Source organism: Hylobates moloch, unplaced genomic scaffold (assembly GCF_009828535.3).
Source record: "Hylobates moloch isolate HMO894 unplaced genomic scaffold, HMol_V3 SCAFFOLD_17, whole genome shotgun sequence".
Classification (NCBI taxonomy): Eukaryota; Metazoa; Chordata; class Mammalia; order Primates; family Hylobatidae; genus Hylobates; species Hylobates moloch.
This window is the reverse complement of record NW_026652292.1, coordinates 35,558,844-35,573,629: the sequence shown is the minus strand read 5'-3', so window position 1 is coordinate 35,573,629 and position 14,786 is coordinate 35,558,844. Positions and strand designations below refer to the sequence as shown.

General features: G+C 40.1%; 1 protein-coding gene across 3 annotated transcripts in view; it reads left to right on the top strand.

The window, feature by feature from the left end:
• Nucleotides 1-14,786, top strand: part of FYB1 (FYN binding protein 1) — a 165,708-nt gene that overhangs the window by 41,600 nt on the left and 109,322 nt on the right. For 2 of the 3 annotated variants that reach the window (XM_058430255.1, XM_058430254.1), the window contains exon 1: nucleotides 9,073-9,192. The exons of the other annotated variant lie outside the window; for it this stretch is intronic. The gene's annotated coding sequence lies outside the window, so the exon portion shown is untranslated. Of the gene's footprint in view, nucleotides 1-9,072; nucleotides 9,193-14,786 lie in introns of those variants that run through there. 3 annotated transcript variants of the gene reach the window in all.

Below are 14,786 nucleotides of genomic sequence, written 5' to 3'. Positions count from 1 at the left end.
TGGGGAATTACAGGGAAATAACAGTATCAAAAAATGTTGACGCTGGTGATTTGAAATTAAAATCAATGATTCCTAATATTCAATAGTATTCAAGAAAACTAGAGACTTATGTTTCTACTTCCACTTCCTTCAGTTCTGGAAAGAAACTGACAGCACATTACTGTAGGTGACAACTTTTCCAAAGTTGGCATGTCCATGGTACAAAATTTCTGTGGATATCTTTGTCCCATGAGGGGTAGACACGTTTTGGTTTGTTTGTTTTGAGAAATTTTACAAACAGACAAAACAGAATATATAAGAAACAACAAAGTATTCATCACTAAGAACTGGCAAGGATTTTGTCATGTTTGCTTAAAGTCTTTCTAATATGAAAAGAATAAACATTATATATAAAGTTGAAATTTAGTCATAATTGTTTCTCAAGCCTATTTCTTGGCATTGCTTCCCAAAGACAGTCTCTATCATTATTTCACTGTGTTTCCTTTGAGGTTACTTATCTATCTACCAACTAAATGTAGTTCTATTCATCTTGATTTGTATGGCCAGGACCTCAGATCCTAGAAGGTGGAAATAATATTATTGCTCTTATTAAAAGTTATCCATTGCCTCTGAGTCTTTCATCTCTTATTCCAATCCGATCATTGATCTTTGAGAGATGCACTGGACTTTATATGTGTGTCGAGAATGGAAACAGTGTATACGTCTTATCCAAGCCTTCTGTTCCCAGTTCCCAGTTGGCCCTCAAGGTGAAAATTCTTCCCCAGTGAAAAACATTTCGGGTCAATCTTATGGGATTCAAGAAAAACAATTCTATAAAGAGAATCAGGAGGAGAATTTCAAAGGCTCTGACTCAATGAGGCCCAATGAAGGAAAGCTTTATATGTGCTATTAAGGAGTTGAAATTTTTTCTATCATGGATTGCAAACCAAAGGCCTACTGGATTCAGGCAGGTGACTTCAATGAGGGAAGCCATTATGGCAAACTACGGAGGCTTTTCAGAGCTCCAGCAAATTGTTGCATCAGAGAATCAGATTTTCATGGAAAGCTAGAAATCTCCATCATTACCTGAAATCACTTTAGTGTTTATATTTTCTCATTTTTAAAAATTAAAATCTACAGAAAAGCTTAAGCAATAACACAGCACACACCTATAACCCCTTCATCTAGATTTACGCCAAATTGTTAATGTTTTGCCACATTATGTGTATATATAAATTATTTCCTAAGCCATTTGAATACAAGTTGTGCAAATGACAATTCATTCTCACAGATCTTAGCATGCACCTCCTAAGAATACGAACATTCTCTAGTTTAACCGTAATACTATTGTCATCCCCTATGAAAAATAATAATTTCATACCATTTAATTGCCCATATTGAAATTTCTACAGTTGTACCAAAATTATCTTATCACCTTTTTTTTGTGCAAACCAGAATCCAACCAAGAGTTATGTATTACACTTGATTTTTACATCTTTTTGGTATATTTTAATCTAGACAAAGTTTCTCCATGATTTTATGCTTTTCCAAACTACTTTTAATTGATTTATATGAATGTATGTGCATGTGTGTGAATTTATGTGAATGTATATGTGTTTGCACACACAGATATGCCAAAAAACAGGTCTGAAGACCAGATTTATGCTATGAGTTTTATTCTCTGCACCAAGATATAGTCTATCAAAAGTTCCACAGACAAAAGTGTAGTCAATATAGCTTTTGCCTCAGCCCATATTAGTGTATTTCTTATTAGGCATGGAAAGATAAGCGATAGAGAATGCCTTCTTTTACTGACATTTATTGAGGGCCTGAGCACCTGATGCTGTACTAAACTCTAAGAATGACAAATGAAAGTCACTTGGAGGAGGTAGCTAGTTACAATAGCAGTTTGCCAGGCACCACCCTAAACCTACTAAATCTGGAATCTGCACTTTAATCTCCTCGGGTTATTTTTATGAACACTAAAGTTTGAGCACTACTATTCTAAAGACACACAGGAAAATTAAGAAGTGAACTCTACCCCTGACAAGATGTAGTAGAATGAAGATGTATAATGCTATCATACGATGCAATACATACTCTGAAAGGGTCAGAGGAGACTTTGATGGAGGAAGTGAAATTCTAGCTGAATTTGAAAAAGGGTGGGTTAACAAAGGGTAAGACAATGTGGAAGATGACATGAAGTGAGAGAAGTAAAAGCAATGCCACATGCAAGTGAAGAGGTAGTAAGGTCTGATGAAGGAAACGCTTGTACGTACTCTTAAAGAGTTGTTTTTGTTTTTTTTTTTCTAGCTAGTGAAAGCCTTAAGCAAGTATCTTCCAGTTGATCACAGGAAGATCATGTTGACAATCCTGCAAAGAAAGGATTAGAGGCAGAACAATTCCATCGGAAGCCACTGCAGTTAAAGAGGCAGGAAATGATGAAAGTAGTGCACTGAGACTGGAGGGAAAAGGCTGGATTCAAACAACACTTGGGAGACAGGAGCAACAGGACACGCTGGTTACACACGAACGTGTGAGTCAGAGAAAGGAGTCTAAAGCCGCTCCTCAGCTCACATTTCAGTCTTGTGTAGATGGTGCCTGTTGGACATTCAGGGGAAAATGTCTCTTATGTGGTTACCTAGCCAGGAGAGCATAGTGAGACCCTCAGAAGTGTACACCAGGGACCCATGAGAGGCCTGCAGCTGGGGCAAAATGCTGTGACGAAATAAGCCTTGGATCAGACTGTGGGCTTGGTGCACACTTGCATGCTGAGCAAAGGAACTTGTTAACACTATTAAAAAAGTGGAACCAACCAGTGGTGAACATTATGGTTTTGTTGAAAGATCCCTGTATGCTTTGCCTACTTCTAGTGCTATGATTTTCTCTCTCCACTCTTTTTACCAGTTGCCTCCAAAATAAAGTGAATATCTCAGGAGGAGGGTTCAAGACAGTTCATTGGGCATGAAGAGAAATTGTTAGAAATCTTATATTTTAAAAATTTCCTCCTTTATTTTCTATTTTTGTTTGCATTTTATAATGGTTAAAGTATATTCATAATATATGTGTATGTTGTTCAAAGAAAAATTTTGTACAAGATAAATTTAACAGTTTATTTGAATAAAAAACAATTCACGAATCGGGTAGCATCAGAACCACAAGAGATTCAGAAAGCCCCACCCCAGCAGCATGGGCAGTGAGTTTTCATAAGTGCACTAACAAAAAAGACAAAGAAAATATGTTTGACTGGTTAGAGCAAAAAGACTAGTTAGAGGTTAGTTGGCAGTATCTGACTGGGAAAGTCTTTACTTAGAAGTTAGTTGGCCATTCTAATTGGCGAAGTTTATTTTATTGTTTACACTGGGCTTTGGTTTGCTAACATAAAAACCTAAAACTCTGGAGCCTTCCCAGCCTAGTGCTCTGTCAATTAAAATGTTTTAACAGACACATACACACCACACACATATATATACATACATGTATATATGGGTTCATTAATAAATATTCACATTTTTGCAGTGCATACTCAAAAATATTTTACTGCTAGCTATACAAAACCAAAAATCTTCAGTGACCACTCTTCTGCATGGCAGAAAATCAGGAAGAGACTAAAGGATGCGAAGTGGGGAAGCAGACACAGTTCTCATACCTCTGCTTCTTAAAGATTGCTGACATCTTTTATAAGGTTTTGTCCACTAATAAAACTCTATGTAGCAAAAACCTCTGGAAGGTACTCAAGTCCCTTATAACTTTCCGTAATATAAATGCATTTCTAGAATTTTAGAAGCTTGCAGGTGGAAAAATCTCCGATGTTAACCAAGTAGTTTCCTACTTGGAAGAAAGCAGGAAGAATGAGCAGGTTAGAGGAACGAGGTCGAAGTTAGAAGGATTTAGGGAGAGGAAAGTAGAGAAAAGCCACTTCTTACACATTAAATAGGAGCCAGTCCTGCAGCTTGCAGATTGTAATGTTTCTCTGATACGTGTGCATGAGTGTTGAGTTGAGTAAGGGGAAGTAGCTGTTAAAGTCAAAGAAAATAAGCAGAACCCATTTCTTTTCTTCTCTCCTACACAGTCCATTCTCATCCTAATGTGTTTGGGCACTGGATGATTTCTGACAACAGACAGTGAGCTCACTAGAGGAATACACACCTTTAATGAACTGTGATCAGGATGTGATTGGCTTAAAGACAGAGCTCTTGACAACTCAACATATGTTGGCAGGGCAACAACAAGCTTCCAGAAAGGCATGGACTCATCAGAACTTCATCTGCTGCTCATTAGTCTGGACCAGTGGCGAAGCCTGAGAGGCCACTCCCTGGGTGAGCAAGCAGAAGGTGGCAGCCCTCCCCCATCTGTCTTCACAGGATGCCCAATCCCTGTAGTAAGGGAAACCATCAGGACTGTGCTAAAGGCTGACTGGAGGCCAAATCATCTCACTTTCAAACACAATCATGATTTGTTTTCTGAGCAAGTCACTGCAGGCTTTTATCTAGCACAGCAGAGCTGGCTTGGCCACCAGAACCAAATCACCTTTCCTTGAAAGATGGCTGGAATGGCCATCGGCATCGTGTTATTTACTCCTTTGAGAATATTAACTTTATCATTTTTTTAATTGTGGAAAAATATAACTGCTAGTAAGTACAACAATAAGTACAGTATTTAATATAGAGGACAGAGAAGCAAGCATATTGACAAGTGATAGGCATGAACAGGCTGACACCTCAAAGTCGTCATTATACTGAGCAGACAGCACAGGATAGGGTTTCTCCACCTGGAGAAGAGGGGAGTGTAGGATGAGATAGGGACAGTAGGAAATTTGGGCTGGGGTTTAAAGACAGAAATTCTTATATCTGAAACGGATATTTGATACTGGGAGTAGTGAGTTGAGAATCAGCTGAACTTCTCCATCTCTACTACACCCACCCCTACTCTAATTCTCTTACCTAGGGTTTTATCTCCTTGTATTGCACAACAGAGCTACACCAGATAGGGAAGTGGAAACCTAGTTTTCATGTCCACAGAGAATGAGCTACTCATTGAGACATTCATCATTTGCTTAGAATCACTCTTGCATGGGGGAATGGCAGCCCTAAACGTTTAATAAAATATCCAGAAGCACTGAGGTGTTAGCTATGATTCTGTAGCAGATGTAAGACCAAAAACTTTATTTAAGAAGCCTTTGAATGATTTTTTTAAATTTAATTGCTCAGGTTTCCCGTAATTTATGAAGGCCTTTAGTGAATAGCCACAAAAATAATGAAAACTTCATATTCAAATAATAACTTAATATTACATTATTAGTTTCCTTGAGAAACATAATGCAAGTAATTCTTTCCAACTTCACCTTCTGTTAACACCATCTCAAGAAGGACTATATGTAAAGGAAAATATGCTCCTCATATTTTTATATTTTCCTCTAAATGATAGGGGAAAATGCTAGTACTATATGGGGTCTTAAAAGTCTTACATTAATTGGCCAGTTCAGAAAATTGGTTGCCTGTAGCCAAAGCATGTAGTAAAATAGGTTTGCATCAAAAGCAATGCTTTTGCTTTTATTTTTTTATTTTTTATTTTTAAATTTAATTTTATTTTAAGCCCCAGGGTACATGTGCAGGATGTGCAGGTGTGTTACATAGGTTAACTTGTGCCATGATGGTTTGCTGCACTTATCAACCTATCACCTGGGTATTAAGCCCAGCATGCATTAGCTATGTTTCCTGATGCTCTCCCCTCCATTGCCCTCCCCCAACAGGCCCCAGTGTGTGTTGTTCCCCTCCCTCTTTTATTGATTATAAGACACATAACACAGAGTGACAAGGGGAGAATCAAATGTAATTATCAGCATCATCATCTTGTAATCAAATATTATTATGCAAATTTTCCTTTGTGAGTAAAGATTTTATTAAAATAGAAAAATGAGTGTTTATTATTATGTAATAATAAGAAAAGCTCAAAATAAGATAAATTTGAGCAAGTATATGTACTTCCACTTATTTCAGAAACATACCATCATGTTACTAAACTCACCTCATAGCATTTTAGTTGTTTTTATTAAATCTTCAAACCTTTCAGAGACTACTAAGCATAGAGACCATTCATATCAAATGAAACTTTCAGTTTTTTAAACTAAAACTTTCTAAATGTGTACATTTCTGCCTTTTTGGAAAGCAAACTTTTAAAAATGTATATACTTTTAGGACACAGAGGGTGAGAGATATAAATTGCTGGGCTCACCTTCCCTTTCCTAGGACAAATGCATTAAAAAAAAGCAGCAGTCCCACAAGGCAGGAAGTTGCCCTTGGCCTCTAATAAATTAATTTATTCAATGTTTATAAAGTGCCTTCTGTGTGCCTGGCAATGTATTAGAAGCTAGAAATCCAGGACAAATAAGCCACAGTTACCACCAACCCTTAAGGAACTCATGATCTAGTAAGAAAGACAGACATATCTCCAACAACTAAAAGAGAGTACAAGACGCCAGAGCTCAGAAGGCCTTACCCAGTCTTGTGGGACAAAGTTCAAAAGGAGATGATATCTACACTGGGCTTTGCAGAATGAGCAGGAGTTAGCCAGATGAAAAAGGAGAGGGGGCAGTACACTCCATGAAGACAGGACGTGTTGCTCGCTTTTGGTGGATTATTTTATTTTATTTTATTTTATTATTTTATTTTATTTTTGAGACAGAGTCTTGCTCTTGTTGGCCCAGGCTGGAGTGCAATGGTGCAATCTCAGCTCACTGCAACCTCCGCCTCCTGGGTTCCAGCAATTCTCCTGCCTCAGCCTCCTGAGTAGCTGGAATTACAGGTATGCACCACCACCACGCCTAGCTAATTTTGGGATTTTTTAGTAGAAACAGGGTTTCACCATGCTGGCCAGGCTGGTCTCGAACTCTTGACCTCACGTGACCTACTCTCCTAGGCCTCCCAAAGTGCTGGGATTATAGGTGTGAGCCACCTCACCCAGTGGATTGTTCTGTTTTATTTTGTTTTGGCCATCTGAGAGAGGTTGGCAGAGAGGAGAAGAAAAACAAGTAATCCCAAATTCCAATTAGGCTTCCTTCATGGCCCAAGATCAACTGTCCCATGTTAGGTAAAGTCTTCCTCAACTCTTCTGCCCCCATGCAGAAGGAATTACATATTCCTGGGTATTTCCAGAGGCCTTTATTCATACTTTGAGCTTAATACTCATCACAGTGTGTCATGGTTAGTTATACAGTGTCTATCTCTATAGTGGTTATAATACATGTTTGGTTGCAGCAAAAGAGACACAACATAACACTGATTTTTAAAAGTTAAATGTCTGTCCTCCTGTTCCCTTCTTTATAACCATCTAGCAAAATCCAGCAAAGATGTGTTGGGGGCCAGGTCTTTCTATCTCCTGGCTCTGTCATGCCTAGAGTATTACCTTAGTCATCACTGGATCAGAAGAGCTCAGGCCCCCACAGCATCCCAGCCAGCTGGGAGGGAAAGCATGATGGGGCCCTCTTTTAGGACACACCAAGAAGCTACATAGATCCCTTCTGCATAGATCCCATTGACTAAAACTTAACCGTATGGCCAAACCTAATGTCAAGAGGGACTAGAAAATGCCTTATCCTGTGTAGCTGTGGGCCAGGTAAAAAGCCAGAGATCTCTTAGGATAGAATAAGCATCCTAAACTTTTGGCAAACTTTTTCTGCAAAGGACTAGATAGTAAATATTTCAGGCCATATACGGTCTCAGCCATGTCATCATCATTGTTGTCATCAGCATTGTTATCATCATTGTCTTCTTTTGCTTCTTCTCCCTTTTCTTACAATTCTTAAAAAATGTAAATTCTTAGCCTGAGGTCTGTACAAAACATTCCACAGGCCAGATTTGGCACGTGGGCCATAGTTTGCTGACCTTACTACTCTATAAAAAGGGAAAATCATACGGGGAGGAAAGTGACCATCTCTGGCATAATATCTATAAGATTATAAGCCACAAAGCGGAAAATCCTTGTCTTCTCCATCTTTCTAGTCTTGGCCAGTGCTTGACCCACACAGTAAGTGTCTGATGTTTATGAATGAATGAGTAGAAGGAAGATGGGGGAGGTTAATTTCACAATCACAATTTGTTAAAATCTCATTTAGTCCCAATGGTAGCCTCTGTTTTGGGGGGTTTCTTTTCTTGTCTTTTCTTTTTTCTCTTCTTTTCTTTTTTCTTTTCTTTTCTTTTCTTTCTTTCTTTCTCTTTTTTTTCTGTCTTTCTTTCTTCTTCTTTTATTTTTCCTTCAGACAGGATCTTGCTCTGTTACCCAGGCTGGAGTGCAATGGTGGTGCAATCATAGCTCACTGAAGCCTTGAACTCCTGTGCTCAAGAAATCCTCCCACCTCAGCTTCCCAAGTGTCTGGGGCTACAGGCAAGCACCATCACACTTGGCTAATTTTTTTTTTTGTTTTTGTAGAGACAGGGTCTCACCATGTTGTCAAGATTGGTCTCAAGCAATCCTCCTGCCTCAGCCTTCCAATGTACTGGGATTCCAGGCATGACCCACTACGCTCAGCCCCATTGATAGTCTTTTCACATGGATTATCATCTAAATACTCCATTTCTTCCAGCCTGAAGAATAGTCTAACAGAGAGCTGACAGAGTGAGTCTAGTGGGCTTTCCAGCACATGAGTGACCACTCTTCAGTTGATACGGTCAAGCATCCCACTTTACCTCCTGAACTCAGGTGCAATTAGGTTCCAAATATTCCACATGCTCCCGTGGACCTTTCTAATTGTAAGCATCCCCCTTTGGCCCCCATTGCAGGTGACACTCCTGGGTGTGTGGGAAGATTACGAGTCCAAAGAACTTACAGCTTCTTCCTCTTGAATAAACATGGTGGCAGGCAGGAGAACCTTGTTTTAGTTTTACCCTTTTAAATATCACATGCTTGGTGGGAATGTTAGCAGAAGTATCCAGGCTGAGCAGACACTTTTAAGTTCCCCTTTCTCCTCCTTCTTACTCAATATCCTGAGGGCATAATAGAACTTTTCTTGTCTAAGTTTGCCTGGTCGGGGGAGGGAGGTGTGGCTCACTCAACCACTGTCCTGGACAAAACCCTGCCAGGCATCAGAAAGCTCCACAGTTCTTGAGTTCCACATGCAGAGCAGATGCAACAGCCAGAAGTGAGTGGGGCCCAGACCCTGGCCCAGGAAGATCCACTAAAGGAGGCCATCTTTCTGCCGCCTTCGGCAGGAGTCAGGTAACAGCTATGCCTCGGTTTCTTCTTTCAAATAAATGTGTAATTTTTTATAGCAGGAAAAAAGCACCACTTCCAAATTCTGGCAGCACAGACTGTGCTAGCTGAATAACTGAAGGAAACGCATGTTCTGTTGGAAAATAGCAAAAGAGATGAACAGGAGACACTAAAACTCAGCCTTTGTAGTTGAGTATCCAAAAGGATGATAAGCAGATAAAAATGTGGCCGGGAATGTGTCTGTCACTTGCTCTTTCGTAACTGGATAAGGCTTCTCATGTGTTCTTGTTGGAACCTCTGGTGCCACTAGCGTTAAATAATGTCTTGCAGTGAAACCAGAAACAGGGTTTTATTGCCAACAGAGCTGGGCACAGATGATTTATTTCATCCTGGTTCCTAACAAACATGTGTCCATCCTTTTGATGAGAAAGAGTAACTTTCAATTTCCTCCAAACCTGTCAGGAGGTGAGGATTCACATGAGATTTCTACGTAGACTAAAGAAAGGGACTATACTGCCATCAGTTATGCCTTCTCAGAAGGAATCCTGGCAAACTGGATAAATGATGACAAACAGCTGCAGATCAGCCAAGGAGGCCTTTCAAAGCAACCAGCAACTCCAAATTTTCATCGGAGCCTTTGGCTCTCTTGTATACATTGCTGATTCTTCTGAAAAATTCACAAAGTCTTTTCCCCCCATTTAACTTGATTTGCGGTGAAGTAATTAATAGAAATGGGCCTCTGACTCTGCCTTCTATTAGCTGTGTGACTTTGGGAGAGCCACTTAACCTCTCTGTGTCTCAGTTTTCTCATCTAAACATGGGGATAATAATAGAACTTATCTCATGGAGTTGTTGAAGGGATAAAACTATATACACTTTTTGAATACTAATGTAAAATAATAGATTATTAATATTCACCATTTTAAATATTTTTGCATTAAATACAAATAATTCCCTGTGGAAAACAGATGGGTTTATCGCCGGAAGGGTGAAGTTGTGGCTGTGCTTTTCTGCCCATGCTATGGGAATGCCACCGGAGGTTTTAGGTAGAGCAAAACGTCCCCATGCAAGGTGAGACACACACACACTTCAAATAGTCCAATGCCTTAAATAATTAATCATAAGTGATAGGTGAGGGGGAGGAGGATAAGGGTGCTCTTTCCAATAAAACCACATGCTTTATGATGTGCCATTAAAGGGGATCCTGAATATCAAAGGAGTTATGGTGCACTTAAGGCACCCCATGGAAAAGTTGACCATCTGTTTCAAAAAGGAAAGGCTAAAAAGGTTTCCATTTCCCTTGAGAAATTATTGTAAAGGTTGAAATCCACACTGCCTGACTGTCATGTCCATCATTTGTTTACTACCATTGGGCTTCAAATTGCCCCCAGCTTCTGCTGGAGTCCAGAGGCTTGGAAGCTCACTGTAGCTGATTTCTGGTGCAATGCTGCACCTTGCAAGTTATGGCTTCTTCATAGAGCAATCACACTGACATCTAGTGGTCCAAAGAGTAAGTGCAGGCGGTGGCTTTGAAGCTTTTACCAGCCTCAATGTGCTTTAAAAACCACATTTTCCACCATTTACACAATATGTTAACGAGAGAGAGGTCAGGGATGTAGAAATGATATTTCACTTGTGTGAGGTGTTACTAGAGGCTGCTGTAAAGGAACATTTCTACAAGAAATTGAAGAGGGTGAACCATGGCTCGCTGGCGGGTTTGGGCTGTGGTTCCAGAGGTTGCGGTTAAGACTGTGACTCCAGAATCAAGATCCTGAGCTTGAAGGTGGTCTCTGCCACGCACCAGCTGTGGGCCTTGGGTGAGTTCCTAAATGGTTCCATGACTCAGTTTCTTTATCTGTCAAATGGGGATAATAGTAACGTCTCCATAGACCTGTTATGAGGTGATCCCTGAAAAGCTCCTAGCACAACACCTGGCCCAGAAGGCAATCAGGGTTGCCCTCTGTTCTTGTTGTGACTGTTTTTTAAGAGCAAGCTGCTGTAGAAGCTGGCACCCCACAGGTCAGACAGCATAGCGCAGTGGAAAGCTCAGAGGATGAGCAAGGGAGAGACCCAGATTTTAGCCCAACCGTGTGACCTTGGACAGATCCCTTACGCAGTTTCTTTTTGTAAAATGAAGGACCTTGGTTCTCTAATGTTTAAGGATTTTTTTGTTTCTCAAACATTGTGCTTCTAAACCTTGTACAGGCTTCCAATTGAAATTGTTCTACCTTTGAGGCCCATTTGTCTCCTTTCTTTTTCCAAAGCAAAGGGCCAAGCATGTCCCAGGTGTTTATTATATAGTTGCCGACTGATAAGAAGTGATTGTTGGAATGCTCTCTGTTGGTCACTAGGAATAAACCAAGAATGTCTTTGGGCAGGAATGAAAATCCAGTGGGAAGCTCTGGAAGTCAAGTAATATTCCCCCATCAGAAGCTGGTCTGGGGTTTCTCTGATAAATTTGGAAAGCTCAGTGGTTGTCTTGTTTTTCTACCTCTACTAATCAGCCTCTCTAAACAGATAAGAAACCAGGAAAACCATACAGCTATATAAATCCAATACATAACCTTGTTAATCACTTTGCTGCAGCCTGTGCCTTGTGAGTTGGTCAGAGCAGTGGATGACTTTGCTTCTAAGTGCAGGTGAAATGCCACCAAACTCACCTGCTGCCTGTGACTAATCCCCAACTCAGTCATTCCAAGCCAGGGATAATCCCAGCTGGGATGTCACCTCTAATATGGCAACAAATGGTGGTGAAGCAAAAAATGATCAAGAAACAGTCTTTCTTCCCTTCTTCCTAAACTTCATCCACATAGACTGTTGGATATTTGTAGAAATCCAGCACAAACACAGGGAGGGGAACGACACACACTGGGGCCTGTTGCGGGGCAGGGGGAGGGAGAGCATCATGATAAATAGCTAATGCATGTGGGGCCTAATACCTAGGTGATGGGTTAAGGGGTGCAGCAAGGCACCATGGCGTGCATTTACCTGTGTAACAAACCTGCACATCCCGCACATGTATCCCAGAAAGAACTTAAAATAAAATTTAAAAACAAATAAACAAAAGAGTGAACAAAGGAGGGAGCTGCGGGTAGAATTTTAACAACATGCATACCACTATTTTTATATTAGAGATTTCTAATATATGCTAATAAAAATATACACAATATTAAAAATTGTATTATATACACACACGAAAAAAGGTTAATTTGGGAGTTTTGTAAGGGCATGTATTATTTTCCTGTGGTTTCTGTAACAAAGTACCACAAACTAGGTAGCTTACAACAGAAATCTATTCTCCCTCAGTTTTGGAGGCCAGAAGTCCAAACTCAAGGTGTCAGCAGAACCATGCTCCCTCTGGAGGCATGGTGGGGAGGATTCGTTTCTGGCCTCTTCCAGCTTCTGGTGGTTCCAGGGATTCCGTGACTTGTGGCTGCATCACTAAAACCTCTACCTCTCTTGTAAAATGGCCCTCTCCTCTTCTGCTGTCTCTTCTTCTGTATCTTCTAAGGACACTTGTCACTGGATGTAGTGCTACCTACATAACCCAGAATGATTCCGTTGCATGATCCTTAATTACACCTGCAAAGACCTTTTTTCCAAATAAGGTCACATTCACAGGTTCTGATACATGGACGTATCTTTTTGGCATATACATGGGCATAATTTATAGACAAGCAACCAACATCTGCACTCCAATCCCATTCACTCGTGCTAAATCAGGGTACCCCCTCCAAAAGGTGCCCCCATCCTTGCCACTGAATTTCTGCCACTCTTTTGGTAGTAATTGGTCAAGGAAGATGTGAGGATAAGAGTAAGACAGATCCAGGATCCCACTGGTTTTTAACAACGTTTGCTTCTGAATACACCACAGGATGCCACACCCTTCCCCTTGCACCCCTGGCTGGCTGGCTGGGCTGGTGAGTCTCCCTAAAGACCCCTGAGAGGAGCACAGCAGGGTGGGTTGGGCCACACAGCAAGTGTTGCTTTAAAAAAACATCCCCCAAGGTGATCCTACCACACAATGCGCTTCTCGTCATTTCCCCATCGTCATCGCAATGAAAACCACTCAAAATATTTTTATTTACCCTATCGGTCAAAAAAAAAAAAAGTCAGTGAGAGTTGTGCTTATATTTCTCAAATGGATTTTTTATTATTTTATTCATATTAGATGTTTGACATTGATCCACTGTTACATTTAATTTAATTTTATAATTCTTCAAACACTTTTTTTTAAACATTCTTACTGCATTTTTAATTATGGTAAAATATATATAATATAAAATGTGCCCTTTTAACCATTTTTAAGGGTAAAATGTGGCATTACATACATTCACATTGTTGTGCAAACATTGCCACTATCGATTTCAGGATCTTTTTCATCTTTCCCACCTGTAACTCTATATCCATTAAACATTAATTGCCTGTTCCCTCCTCCCTCCAGCCCCTGGCAACCACCATTCTACTTTCTGCCTTTATGAATTTGACTATCCTAGGTACATCATATACGTGAAATCACACAATAATTTTGTTTTTTTTTTAACACAGAGTCTGGCTCTGCTGCCCAGACTGGAGTGCAGTGCCGCGATCTTGGCTCACTGCAACCTCCGCCTCCCGGGTTCAGGTGATTATCCTGCCTCAGCCTCCCATGTAAGCTGGGATTACAGGCTTGCACCACCATGCCTGGCTAATTTTTGTATTTTTAGTAGAGATGGGGTTTCACCATGTTGGCCAGGCTGGTACCAAACTCCTGACCTCAAGTGATCTGCCTGCCTTGGCCTCCCAAAATGCTGGGATTACAGGCATGAGCCACGGCACACGGCCAGTACTTGTTGTTTCGTGACTGGCTTATTTCACTTAGTGTAATGTCTTCAAGGTTTCTCCTCGAATGTCAGAATTTCCTTCCTTTTTAAGACTGAATAACATTCTGTTGTATTATAAACCTCATTTGGTTTATCCCTCTATCTGTCAACAGACATTTGGTTTGCTTCCACCTTTTGGTATTGTAAATTATGCTACTATAAACATGGGATCTACCCATATCTGCTCAAGTCCCTGCTTTCAGTTCTTTTGGGTATACACCAGAAGTGGAATTGTTGGATCATCTGGTCATTCTATGCTTAATTTTTTGAAGAACCACCATACTGTTTTCCATAGCAGCTGTACCATTTTAGGTTCCCACCAGCAGTGCACAAGCGTTCAATTTCCCCAAATCCTGTCCAACACTTGTTATTTTCTGCTTTTTTTATTATTATTATAGCCATTCAAATGGATGTGAAGTAGTATCTCATTTTGGTTTAAATTTTTAACTAAAAGAAAAATCTATCTGGAAATAATAGATGATTCTCTCTGTGGTACTTTCTTTTGAAAACCATTTAGTATTTAGAAAAGCATAACACAGGAAAGGGTTTTGGTGTGTTTCATTTTTTGTTGTTCTTTGAACTAACCAAAGAAGTTAACACTTTTTTCACTTTTTCATTCAGACGAACTTATTATATATAAATGCGTTGTTATCAATCTGATTTTTGCCATGGGACTTCCCAAATTATAACTTCTTTCTCCTGTAGTATCTGTTTATACCCCTCTTCAACCACCTCCAG